Source organism: Physella acuta, unplaced genomic scaffold (genome assembly GCF_028476545.2).
Source record: "Physella acuta isolate Inbredline_101_S28 unplaced genomic scaffold, ASM2847654v3 ptg001944l, whole genome shotgun sequence".
In the NCBI taxonomy this organism is placed as follows: Eukaryota; Metazoa; Mollusca; class Gastropoda; family Physidae; genus Physella; species Physella acuta.
Window position 1 is genome coordinate 59,534 of NW_026733449.1, and position 16,339 is coordinate 75,872.

General features: G+C 39.7%; 1 long non-coding RNA gene across 1 annotated transcript; it reads left to right on the forward strand.

Annotated features, from left to right (window-relative positions):
* The first annotated feature begins 4,373 nt into the window (after window positions 1–4,373).
* Window positions 4,374–15,390, forward strand: LOC131931328 (uncharacterized). Its single transcript, XR_009384270.1, has 3 exons — window positions 4,374–4,806; window positions 6,336–6,634; window positions 15,259–15,390. It is a non-coding gene; the product is annotated as an uncharacterized LOC131931328 (long non-coding RNA).
* Window positions 15,391–16,339: the final 949 nt, after the last annotated feature.

Genomic DNA, 16,339 nt, shown 5'->3' on the forward strand with positions numbered 1-16,339 from the left:
ATGTTCTAGATAGAGCACTTAACCACACCATTTTTATCTAGACTAAGTCACCACACATTGTTCTATCTAGACTAAGTCACCACACCATGTTCTATCTAGACTAAGTCACCACATCATGTTTTAGATAGAACACTTAACCACACCATGTTCTATCTAGACTAAGTCACCACACCATGTTCTATCTAGACTAAGTCACCACACCATGTTCTATCTAGACTAAGTCACCACACCATGTTCTAGATAGAACACTTAACCACACCATGTTCTATCTAGACTAAGTCACCACACCATGTTCTATCTAGAGTCTAGATAGAACATGGTGTGGTGACTTAGTCTAGATTCTAGACTAAGTCACCACATCATGTTCTAGATAGAACACTTAACCACACCATGTTCTATCTAGACTAAGTCACCACACCATCTTCTATCTAGACTAAGTCACCACACCATGTTCTATCTTGACTAAGTCACCACACCATGTTCTAGATAGAACACTTAACCACACCATGTTCTATCTAGACTAAGTCACCACACCATGTTCTATCTAGACTAAGTCACCACATCATGATCTATCTAGACTAAGACACCACATCATGTTCTAGATAGAACACTTAACCACACCATGTTCTATCTAGACTAAGTCACCACACCATGTTCTATCTAGACTAAGTCACCACACCATGTTCTAGATAGAACACTTAACCACACCATGTTCTATCTAGACTAAGTCACCACACCATGTTCTAGATAGAACACGTCACCACACCATGTTCTATCTAGACTAAGTCACCACACCATGTTCTATCTAGACTAAGTCACCACACCATGTTCTATCTAGACTAAGTCACCACACCTTGTTGTATGTAGACTAAGTCACCACACCATGTTCTATCTAGACTAAGTCACCACACCATGTTCTATCTAGACTAAGTCACCACACCATGTTCTAGATAGAACACTTAACCACACCATGTTCTATCTAGACTACGTCACCACACCATGTTCTATCTAGACTAAGTCACCACACCATGTTCTATCTAGACTAAGTCACCACACCATGTTCTAGATAGAGCACTTAACCACACCATTTTTATCTAGACTAAGTCACCACACCATGTTCTATCTAGACTAAGTCACCACACCATGTTCTATCTAGACTAAGTCACCACACCATGTTCTATCTAGACTAAGTCACCACACCATGTTCTATCTAGACTAAGTCACCACATCATGTTTTAGATAGAACACTTAACCACACCATGTTCTATCTAGACTAAGTCACTACACCATGTTCTATCTAGACTAAGTCACCACACCATGTTCTATCTAGACTAAGTCACCACACCATGTTCTAGATAGAACACTTAACCACACCATGTTCTATCTAGACTAAGTCACCACACCATGTTCTATCTAGAGTCTAGATAGAACATGGTGTGGTGACTTAGTCTAGATTCTAGACTAAGTCACCACATCATGTTCTAGATAGAACACTTAACCACACCATGTTCTATCTAGACTAAGTCACCACACCATCTTCTATCTAGACTAAGTCACCACACCATGTTCTATCTAGACTAAGTCACCACATCATGTTCTATCTAGACTAAGTCACCACACCATGTTCTAGATAGAACACTTAACCACACCATGTTCTATCTAGACTAAGTCACCACACCATCTTCTATCTAGACTAAGTCACCACACCATGTTCTATCTTGACTAAGTCACCACACCATGTTCTAGATAGAACACTTAACCACACCATGTTCTATCTAGACTAAGTCACCACACCATGTTCTATCTAGACTAAGTCACCACATCATGTTCTAGATAGAACACTTAACCACATCATGTTCTATCTAGACTAAATCACCACACCATGTTCTATCTAGACTAAGTCACCACACCATGTTCTATCTAGACTAAGTCACCACATCATGTTCTATCTAGACTAAGTCACCACACCATGTTCTAGATTGAACACTTAACCACACCATGTTCTATCTAGACTAAGTCACCACACCATCTTCTATCTAGACTAAGTCACCATTCCATGTTCTATCTTGACTAAGTCACCACACCATGTTCTAGATAGAACACTTAACCACACCATGTTCTATCTAGACTAAGTCACCACACCATGTTCTATCTAGACTAAGTCACCACACCATCTTCTATCTAGACTAAGTCACCATTCCATGTTCTATCTTGACTAAGTCACCACACCATGTTCTAGATAGAACACTTAACCACACCATGTTCTATCTAGACTAAGTCACCACACCATGTTCTATCTAGACTAAGTCACCACATCATGTACTAGATAGAACACTTAACCACACCATGTTCTATCTAGACTAAGTCACCACACCATGTTCTATCTAGACTAAGTCACCACATCATGTTCTAGATAGAACACTTAACCACACCATGTTCTATCTAGACTAAGTCACCACACCATGTTCTAGATAGAACACGTCACCACACCATGTTCTATCTAGACTAAGTCACCACACCATGTTCTATCTAGACTAAGTCACCACACCATGTTCTATCTAGACTAAGTCACCACACCTTGTTGTATGTAGACTAAGTCACCACACCATGTTCTATCTAGACTAAGTCACCACACCATGTTCTATCTAAACTAAGTCACCACACCATATTCTATCTAGACTACGTCACCACACCATGTTCTAGATAGAACACGTCACCACACCATGTTCTATCTGGACTAAGTCACCACACCATGTTCTATCTAGACTAAGTCACCACACCATGTTTTTCACATAACCTACAATAACAAAATATAAACTAACCATGACGGTAAAACACAGCAAAGTGTATTGGGGGTCATAGGTCAGATAAACAAGACGGCTTCAGTTGTTTTGTTACTTTTTTTTTATAATTTAGATCCGGTGTGGAAATTACGCCAGAGTTGTTGTTTTTCTGTGTGAGCATTTTATACGTGGCATTGTCGTACATTTTCACCGTGTTATTTCTATAGTGTGTGTTCATTTACAATAGCTCGGCCTATTTATTATTAGCGTTATAGCTAAAGTGATAGCACCTCCCGGGCGCAGGAATACGTCGCTATGCATCCGAAAGTATCGTTTTTAAAACCCTTCAAGCAACCCAAAGAATGTTAAAACAGTACTTAGACAATCTTCGTCATGCGAGTTACAACTAACTCAAATATCAGTTCAGCAATTAATCAAGGTATCAATTAATTACACATTTTTGTAGACGATACTGTAATACTCCAATAGTGTTTAAAATAGACCGAAACAATCATTTAGTGCCGGAAACGTAACTCTATTGATTGTTGACAAAGATTAGAAACTGAATCAAGTTAATAAACATGTTTACATCACGTGGTCATGCCCTGAAGAATCTTTTGTGTGACGGATCACAAAACATCAACACATTTTTCTTTCCTCGGCTAATTTTCTGTTTATGAAAGTTGATTACAATTTTATCTTCCTGGATACCATAAATAATTCAATGGAAGTACATTTGATCTATAAACACACTGTGGCGGTGTGAATGTGCTAAGACTATTTAACTTTTTGTTAATTCAAAGAGTGATCGCATATGGACACCGCGTACGTCTCCATTTTACCAACAATTTTTCTTAAAGCTAGTCAGAGATTGCATGTTATTACAGTCAGACATGCAAATAATTAAAAAAAAATTTTTACTGAAGAGGAGGTGGGTGGGCTGCAGAACAAAACATTTTTATTGTCGTCAGTGGCTATCTGGTGTGTGCACACGATTTGGGTTGGGTGAAAAATTCGGCTAATTAACGCGAAGTCATTTATGAACGGCCGCTAGACAGTACAATATGTATGGACTACGGTCCTTGGCTACCTCCCCTTAGTTTCAAATCGTTTAAACATTCGGCGTGAATCACAACTCACCAGACTGGAAAGCGTGGGAGGGGGCGGGAGGAGGGTTAGATATTATGTATAGAGATGTCCAGTCGCAGCATTGGTAGTGTCGAACCTATAAATTATGAATTACTAAAAACTACCAGTATATTTGTCTTATTTACAATATGAGAAGTTTTTTTTTAATTTAAATGTTAAATCCATCATGTGGACGTACAAAAAGATCCTACCACCCCCCCCCCCCGCACAATCCACACTTCTGCTAAAGTCTATTTTTCCCACCCCCCTCCTATGCTGACGTCATAAATTGTGACCCCCCCCCTAGATATAGATTCCAGTGGAGGGTGGTGACAAAGAAACTGGGGTGTCTGGTGACGTGGTTTGTGTGAAGTTTATGCGAAAACGCTCACTATAAAGAATGTGTAGTGAGATTGTGTGACGTGTGTTTAGCACAGCGGCAAGTAGAATGTGTAGTGAGATTGTGTGACGTGTGTGTTTGATGGGTTTAGCACAGTGCCAAGTAGAATGTCAACCAGTACCCGTGTTTGTTTTGACAAGTGCCTGGGGTAGAAATAGTTCATTGTGTGACACATTATTGTGAGATGTCATGCGCAGTGGAGGCCAAACGTTAGTGCAGAATCGAGTCATGTGTCTTTGGGAACAGGCGCGTATCCTTTGGACTTAGACCTCCATCTTGAATTTAGGGATTTCAATAAAATATTTCATGTGTTTGGATAACTTATCTTTCTAATTGCCACTAAACAACGTCAACCTACACAACATCATCATATTGACGACGATGTTGCTAATAAAATGGTGCTAATCGTTCATGTGTTTGGATAACTTATCTTTCTAATTGCCACTAAACAACGTCGACCTAAACAACAGCATCATATTGACGACGAGGGTTGATGTAAGTTTTGTATAATATCAATGTACAGAATATTTAAAATTTATAAGGGCTAACTTTTATTTTTATTTTTACTTTCTCAAATAGGTCTATAGTAGTGTATACGAAATATACTAAGTATATAGAGTATTTAGTATCATGAGATATTTATTTTACATATCCTCGAATACCTATGGTAAACTACTAGCCATCGGTACCCGACGCGAATTATAGCCCTATGCCTATATATTTTTGTTATTCTTGTTGGAGAAAAATAATTTATAAAATAGTTATTGGTCAAAACGCAATATGCTTTACTACACGTTGAACGATATTAGCGATAAATTAAAGAAATAACTAAATAGCTAAAAATCCGACACCTTTAAAATAACATAGGCTACCAATACCTATTAGAAAAAACAAATCATATACATTATTAGTCAACGCAAAACCATATTAAATGCACAAACTGATTAACAGACTTAAAAAATGATTCCGTTAAAAGCCCGGCTGTTATTCGTGTTGTTTTTTAAAGTATTTTTTTGCCCGAGAAAATTATAAAGGTCTACATTTATAGCTTAAGTCTTGATAAGCCGATCTAGAATCTATAGATTTAAATCTAATTTGAGCGAAATAGTTCCTTTCTTCATATTCTATAATTGGAAAATGTGGAAAGCAAATATTATTGAAGATGACTTCATTAGTATTGTGTATCATTTTCGACATTCTATTTTTATCCTGAAAGCGATGACGCCATTGTTTTTAAATTTGTATGTTCTCTAAAGAGTTCTTGCCACAACCATAAACACTTTTCCAGTTGCATGATTTAAAAAGTTTCTACATTCGATAATTCCTTTTTCATCTTCCTTCTTTAAATACAATTTAGGTTATACATTTAATAATCCAACATATAGTTTGCAACAAAAGCCCGTTTCATTAAGGTCTCCATACATCCATATATCGCTGAAGATACTGATCTCATTGCCTCGGAAAATATTTTGCGGACAGAGAAAGAGAGAGAGAGAGAGACAGAGAGAGAGGTGTGCACACTGGCTTTCATATTATTAGGATAATTTAGTTAAATTATGGGATTTAATACTTTTCGTCAGGAAAGTTGTCTCTTCCCCCGCCCACCCCCTCTTTTTAAAGAAAAACTTTTTTTTTTCAATTATGTTATACAGGACCATTTCCTAAACGATTCGAACATAGACACAAAAGACATAATACAATATATATAGAATATAAAATTATTTTAGTAAGATTTAAATTATATCTTGTTAGTTATTGTTACGTCCCTTGTATTATACATATCATAGTTACTTCCCTTGAATGTTCAGTCTGTTAACGTATAGTCAGAGTTGTCTGCTGTAAATAATAAAACACTGAAGTCAATACAAAGTATTCTCCTCTTTGTTCTGAATGATGGAAATAAAGTAATAAACTGTAAGATAAAAATAAATTACCGTATAACAAAACAGCAAGTTTATTAAATCGTTAATAATATGACAAACATTACAAAATTCTTCATTATGTTATTACTTATTTCATCACAGGGTGATTTGGATACCGGAACTTTCACCGGAAGTTGGGGAGAACATTTATGTGATGCTGTCGACAGCTACTTTACACGCCATCATCGAGTGGACCCATCATCAAGTCCACCCATAATCGAGTGGACCCATCATCGAGTGGACCCAGCAAGTGGACCCATCATCAAGTCGACCGATCATCGAGTGGGCCCATCATCAAGTGGACCCTTCATATAGTGGACCCATCATCAAGTGGACCCATCATCGAGTGGACCCATCATGGGCAGATCTCCTGCAAGAGTACTCGGCTTAAGGACTTTAAGGTCTGTTTGATGTGTGTTCGTCTTGTTGTGCGTTTAGGACGTGTGACATGATACGTGAGACATGATACGTGAGACATGATACGTGAGACATGATACGTGAGACATGATACGTGAGACATGATACGTGAGACATGATACGTGAGACATGATACGTGAGACATGATACGTGAGACATGATACGTGAGACATGATACGTGAGACATGATACGTGAGACATGATACGTGAGACATGATACGTGAGACATGATACGTGAGACATGATACGTGAGACATGATACGTGAGACATGATACGTGAGACATGATACGTGAGACATGATACGTGAGACATGATACGTGAGACATGATACGTGAGACATGATACGTGAGACATGATACGTGAGACATGATACGTGAGACATGATACGTGAGACATGATACGTGAGACATGATACGTGAGACATGATACGTGAGACATGATACGTGAGACATGATACGTGAGACATGATACGTGAGACATGATACGTGAGACATGATACGTGAGACATGATACGTGAGACATGATACGTGAGACATGATACGTGAGACATGATACGTGAGACATGATACGTGAGACATGATACGTGAGACATGATACGTGAGACATGATACGTGAGACATGATACGTGAGACATGATACGTGAGACATGATACGTGAGACATGATACGTGAGACATGATACGTGAGACATGATACGTGAGACATGATACGTGAGACATGATACGTGAGACATGATACGTGAGACATGATACGTGAGACATGATACGTGAGACATGATACGTGAGACATGATACGTGAGACATGATACGTGAGACATGATACGTGAGACATGATACGTGAGACATGATACGTGAGACATGATACGTGAGACATGATACGTGAGACATGATACGTGAGACATGATACGTGAGACATGATACGTGAGACATGATACGTGAGACATGATACGTGAGACATGATACGTGAGACATGATACGTGAGACATGATACGTGAGACATGATACGTGAGACATGATACGTGAGACATGATACGTGAGACATGATACGTGAGACATGATACGTGAGACATGATACGTGAGACATGATACGTGAGACATGATACGTGAGACATGATACGTGAGACATGATACGTGAGACATGATACGTGAGACATGATACGTGAGACATGATACGTGAGACATGATACGTGAGACATGATACGTGAGACATGATACGTGAGACATGATACGTGAGACATGATACGTGAGACATGATACGTGAGACATGATACGTGAGACATGATACGTGAGACATGATACGTGAGACATGATACGTGAGACATGATACGTGAGACATGATACGTGAGACATGATACGTGAGACATGATACGTGAGACATGATACGTGAGACATGATACGTGAGACATGATACGTGAGACATGATACGTGAGACATGATACGTGAGACATGATACGTGAGACATGATACGTGAGACATGATACGTGAGACATGATACGTGAGACATGATACGTGAGACATGATACGTGAGACATGATACGTGAGACATGATACGTGAGACATGATACGTGAGACATGATACGTGAGACATGATACGTGAGACATGATACGTGAGACATGATACGTGAGACATGATACGTGAGACATGATACGTGAGACATGATACGTGAGACATGATACGTGAGACATGATACGTGAGACATGATACGTGAGACATGATACGTGAGACATGATACGTGAGACATGATACGTGAGACATGATACGTGAGACATGATACGTGAGACATGATACGTGAGACATGATACGTGAGACATGATACGTGAGACATGATACGTGAGACATGATACGTGAGACATGATACGTGAGACATGATACGTGAGACATGATACGTGAGACATGATACGTGAGACATGATACGTGAGACATGATACGTGAGACATGATACGTGAGACATGATACGTGAGACATGATACGTGAGACATGATACGTGAGACATGATACGTGAGACATGATACGTGAGACATGATACGTGAGACATGATACGTGAGACATGATACGTGAGACATGATACGTGAGACATGATACGTGAGACATGATACGTGAGACATGATACGTGAGACATGATACGTGAGACATGATACGTGAGACATGATACGTGAGACATGATACGTGAGACATGATACGTGAGACATGATACGTGAGACATGATACGTGAGACATGATACGTGAGACATGATACGTGAGACATGATACGTGAGACATGATACGTGAGACATGATACGTGAGACATGATACGTGAGACATGATACGTGAGACATGATACGTGAGACATGATACGTGAGACATGATACGTGAGACATGATACGTGAGACATGATACGTGAGCCATATTATGTCTTGCGAAACATGATACACGAAACATGATACACGAATTATGATACACGAAACATGATACACGAAACATGATACACGAAACATGATACACGAAACATGATACACGAAACATGATACACGAAACATGAGACACGAAACATGAGACAAGAAACATGAGACACGAAACATGAGACACGAAACATGAGACACGAAACATGAGACACGAAACATGAGACACGAAACATGAGACACGAAACATGAGACACGAAACATGAGACACGAAACATGATACACGAAACATGATACACGAAACATGATACACGAAACATGATACACGAAACATGATACACGAAACATGATACACGAAACATGATACACGAAACATGATACACGAAACATGATACACGAAACATGATACACGAAACATGATACACGAAACATGATACACGAAACATGAGACACGAAACATGAGACACGAAACATGAGACACGAAACATGAGACACGAAACATGAGACACGAAACATGAGACACGAAACATGAGACACGAAACATGAGACACGAAACATGAGACACGAAACATGAGACACGAAACATGAGACACGAAACATGAGACACGAAACATGAGACACGAAACATGAGACACGAAACATGAGACACGAAACATGAGACACAATACATGAGACACGAAACATGAGACACGAAACATGAGACACGAAACATGAGACACGAAACATGAGACACGAAACATGAGACACGAAACATGAGACACGAAACATGAGACACGAAACATGAGACACGAAACATGAGACACGAAACATGAGACAGGAAACATGAAACACGAAACATGAGACACGAAACATGAGACACGAAACATGAGACACGAAACATGAGACACGAAACATGAGACACGAAACATGAGACACGAAACATGAGACACGAAACATGAGACACGAAACATGAGACACGAAACATGAGACACGAAACATGAGACACGAAACATGAGACACGAAACATGAGACACGAAACATGAGACACGAAACATGAGACACGAAACATGAGACACGAAACATGAGACACGAAACATGAGACACGAAACATGAGACACGAAACATGAGACACGAAACATGAGACACGAAACATGAGACACGAAACATGAGACACGAAACATGAGACACGAAACATGAGACACGAAACATGAGACACGAAACATGAGACACGAAACATGAGACACGAAACATGAGACACGAAACATGAGACACGAAACATGAGACACGAAACATGAGACACGAAACATGAGACACGAAACATGAGACACGAAACATGAGACACGAAACATGAGACACGAAACATGAGACACGAAACATGAGACACGAAACATGAGACACGAAACATGAGACACGAAACATGAGACACGAAACATGAGACACGAAACATGAGACACGAAACATGAGACACGAAACATGAGACACGAAACATGAGACACGAAACATGAGACACGAAACATGAGACACGAAACATGAGACACGAAACATGAGACACGAAACATGAGACACGAAACATGAGACACGAAACATGAGACACGAAACATGAGACACGAAACATGAGACACGAAACATGAGACACGAAACATGAGACACGAAACATGAGACACGAAACATGAGACACGAAACATGAGACACGAAACATGAGACACGAAACATGAGACACGAAACATGAGACACGAAACATGAGACACGAAACATGAGACACGAAACATGAGACACGAAACATGAGACACGAAACATGAGACACGAAACATGAGACACGAAACATGAGACACGAAACATGAGACACGAAACATGAGACACGAAACATGAGACACGAAACATGAGACACGAAACATGAGACACGAAACATGAGACACGAAACATGAGACACGAAACATGAGACACGAAACATGAGACACGAAACATGAGACACGAAACATGAGACACGAAACATGAGACACGAAACATGAGACACGAAACATGAGACACGAAACATGAGACACGAAACATGAGACACGAAACATGAGACACGAAACATGAGACACGAAACATGAGACACGAAACATGAGACACGAAACATGAGACACGAAACATGAGACACGAAACATGAGACACGAAACATGAGACACGAAACATGAGACACGAAACATGAGACACGAAACATGAGACACGAAACATGAGACACGAAACATGAGACACGAAACATGAGACACGAAACATGAGACACGAAACATGAGACACGAAACATGAGACACGAAACATGAGACACGAAACATGAGACACGAAACATGAGACACGAAACATGAGACACGAAACATGAGACACGAAACATGAGACACGAAACATGAGACACGAAACATGAGACACGAAACATGAGACACGAAACATGAGACACGAAACATGAGACACGAAACATGAGACACGAAACATGAGACACGAAACATGAGACACGAAACATGAGACACGAAACATGAGACACGAAACATGAGACACGAAACATGAGACACGAAACATGAGACACGAAACATGAGACACGAAACATGAGACACGAAACATGAGACACGAAACATGAGACACGAAACATGAGACACGAAACATGAGACACGAAACATGAGACACGAAACATGAGACACGAAACATGAGACACGAAACATGAGACACGAAACATGAGACACGAAACATGAGACACGAAACATGAGACACGAAACATGAGACACGAAACATGAGACACGAAACATGATACACGAAACATGATACACGAAACATGATACACGAAACATGATACACGAAACATGATACACGAAACATGATACACGAAACATGATACACGAAACATGATACACGAAACATGATACACGAAACATGATACACGAAACATGATACACGAAACATGATACACGAAACATGATACACGAAACATGATACACGAAACATGATACACGAAACATGATACACGAAACATGATACACGAAACATGATACACGAAACATGATACACGAAACATGATACACGAAACATGATACACGAAACATGATACACGAAACATGATACACGAAACATGATACACGAAACATGATACACGAAACATGATACACGAAACATGATACACGAAACATGATACACGAAACATGATACACGAAACATGATACACGAAACATGATACACGAAACATGATACACGAAACATGATACACGAAACATGATACACGAAACATGATACACGAAACATGATACACGAAACATGATACACGAAACATGATACACGAAACATGATACACGAAACATGATACACGAAACATGATACACGAAACATGATACACGAAACATGATACACGAAACATGATACACGAAACATGATACACGAAACATGATACACGAAACATGATACACGAAACATGATACACGAAACATGATACACGAAACATGATACACGAAACATGATACACGAAACATGATACACGAAACATGATACACGAAACATGATACACGAAACATGATACACGAAACATGATACACGAAACATGATACACGAAACATGATACACGAAACATGATACACGAAACATGATACACGAAACATGATACACGAAACATGATACACGAAACATGATACACGAAACATGATACACGAAACATGATACACGAAACATGATACACGAAACATGATACACGAAACATGATACACGAAACATGATACACGAAACATGATACACGAAACATGATACACGAAACATGATACACGAAACATGATACACGAAACATGATACACGAAACATGATACACGAAACATGATACACGAAACATGATACACGAAACATGATGCACGAAACATGATGCACGAAACATGATGCACGAAACATGATGCACGAAACATGATGCACGAAACATGATGCACGAAACATGATGCACGAAACATGATGCACGAAACATGATGCACGAAACATGATGCACGAAACATGATGCACGAAACATGATGCACGAAACATGATACACGAAACATGATACACGAAACATGATACACGAAACATGATACACGAAACATGATACACGAAACATGATACACGAAACATGATACACGAAACATGATACACGAAACATGATACACGAAACATGATACACGAAACATGATACACGAAACATGATACACGAAACATGAGACACGAAACATGAGACACGAAACATGAGACACGAAACATGAGACACGAAACATGAGACACGAAACATGAGACACGAAACATGAGACACGAAACATGAGACACGAAACATGAGACACGAAACATGAGACACGAAACATGAGACACGAAACATGAGACACGAAACATGAGACACGAAACATGAGACACGAAACATGAGACACGAAACATGAGACACGAAACATGAGACACGAAACATGAGACACGAAACATGAGACACGAAACATGAGACACGAAACATGAGACACGAAACATGAGACACGAAACATGAGACACGAAACATGAGACACGAAACATGAGACACGAAACATGAGACACGAAACATGAGACACGAAACATGAGACACGAAACATGAGACACGAAACATGAGACACGAAACATGAGACACGAAACATGAGACACGAAACATGAGACACGAAACATGAGACACGAAACATGAGACACGAAACATGAGACACGAAACATGAGACACGAAACATGAGACACGAAACATGAGACACGAAACATGAGACACGAAACATGAGACACGAAACATGAGACACGAAACATGAGACACGAAACATGAGACACGAAACATGAGACACGAAACATGAGACACGAAACATGAGACACGAAACATGAGACACGAAACATGAGACACGAAACATGAGACACGAAACATGAGACACGAAACATGAGACACGAAACATGAGACACGAAACATGAGACACGAAACATGAGACACGAAACATGAGACACGAAACATGAGACACGAAACATGAGACACGAAACATGAGACACGAAACATGAGACACGAAACATGAGACACGAAACATGAGACACGAAACATGAGACACGAAACATGAGACACGAAACATGAGACACGAAACATGAGACACGAAACATGAGACACGAAACATGAGACACGAAACATGAGACACGAAACATGAGACACGAAACATGAGACACGAAACATGAGACACGAAACATGAGACACGAAACATGAGACACGAAACATGAGACACGAAACATGAGACACGAAACATGAGACACGAAACATGAGACACGAAACATGAGACACGAAACATGAGACACGAAACATGAGACACGAAACATGAGACACGAAACATGAGACACGAAACATGAGACACGAAACATGAGACACGAAACATGAGACACGAAACATGAGACACGAAACATGAGACACGAAACATGAGACACGAAACATGAGACACGAAACATGAGACACGAAACATGAGACACGAAACATGATACACGAAACATGATACACGAAACATGATACACGAAACATGATACACGAAACATGATACACGAAACATGATACACGAAACATGATACACGAAACATGATACACGAAACATGATACACGAAACATGATACACGAAACATGATACACGAAACATGATACACGAAACATGATACACGAAACATGATACACGAAACATGATACACGAAACATGATACACGAAACATGATACACGAAACATGATACACGAAACATGATACACGAAACATGATACACGAAACATGATACACGAAACATGATGCACGAAACATGATGCACGAAACATGATGCACGAAACATGATGCACGAAACATGATGCACGAAACATGATGCACGAAACATGATGCACGAAACATGATGCACGAAACATGATGCACGAAACATGATGCACGAAACATGATGCACGAAACATGATGCACGAAACATGATGCACGAAACATGATGCACGAAACATGATGCACGAAACATGATACACGAAACATGATACACGAAACATGATACACGAAACATGATACACGAAACATGATACACGAAACATGATACACGAAACATGATACACGAAACATGATACACGAAACATGATACACGAAACATGATACACGAAACATGATACACGAAACATGGGCACAGCTGGTGGACGGGGTGTCTAGTCTGGGCGCAGCGCAGCACTTTCAACAACTGGCTGTTCACTATCACAGACCCAATTTTGGAAGTATTACGTTTTGTTTACCCCCAGATTGTACCACCTTTATTTGACAAAGCGTCTACAGGACCAGTACAAGAATGCAAATGTCTCTATCATCCTACTGGACCATTGAAAAAAGCAGTTGTTTCTATATATATTCAATAATGCAAACATCATTTTTTTAAAAATCAGTTTCAGAACCTTAGGTCACTAGGAAGACACTGATTAAAAGTATCTTATTTTTATTTGACTAACTTCACAAGATTTTTGTTTGAAATAAAAATAAAACTACTGTATAATCATAAGCTTTTAAGCGGAATAAGAATAATTATGTATATACCACCTAGCTATTTACAGAATTTAATAATTCTTTCAGTTTTTTTAAGGAAGTCTGTAGCACGTAGTAGTAGAATCTTGTAACTCATCGTAGACAATATTCTTACTCTCTGGTCAGCTATTATATTTAAAACCAACTAGCCGTTATCACCAAGTCATGCCCTCGGCTAGCTGATACAGAGATCTCAAATACTTTAATGGTTATTTTCCCTTTTGAATTGTAGTAGTGTTTTTAAATAAGCTTCATTAGCATAACCTAAAACTAACCCTACGATCTACACCCAGTCACTTATCCCACACCATACACACAATTTACCACACTCCAAACCTCACCCATACCAAAATCCACACCACCTTACACTGTACGACACCACGAACTACACACCTAACCAAACCCCCACACAACCCCGGCCCACACTTCAACACTCTCTTGAACGCCACCCGACATCCTAAACCACAACATCGCACACCCAACCCCGCAAAAAAACACTACACCCTACAATGCACATTTAAAACCCACTGTCCAGGATTTATATCCCTTTACTGTACATTGCCCTACCCACATCTCAGCCGCGCTACTTACATTATCCAAACCCAGTTACTTATCCCACGCCATTCCCAATACACCACAGCCTACTCCACTACACACAAAAACCTCACAATACACGCAGTATACCAAACCCCAACCCACCCGTCCCCAACCACACCACAGAGGCGTAGGGGGGAGGGGACAAAATGGGTTGGAAAAAAATTGAAAGGTTGAGGGGGGGGGTGCAAATCAAAGTTTGAGGGGGGG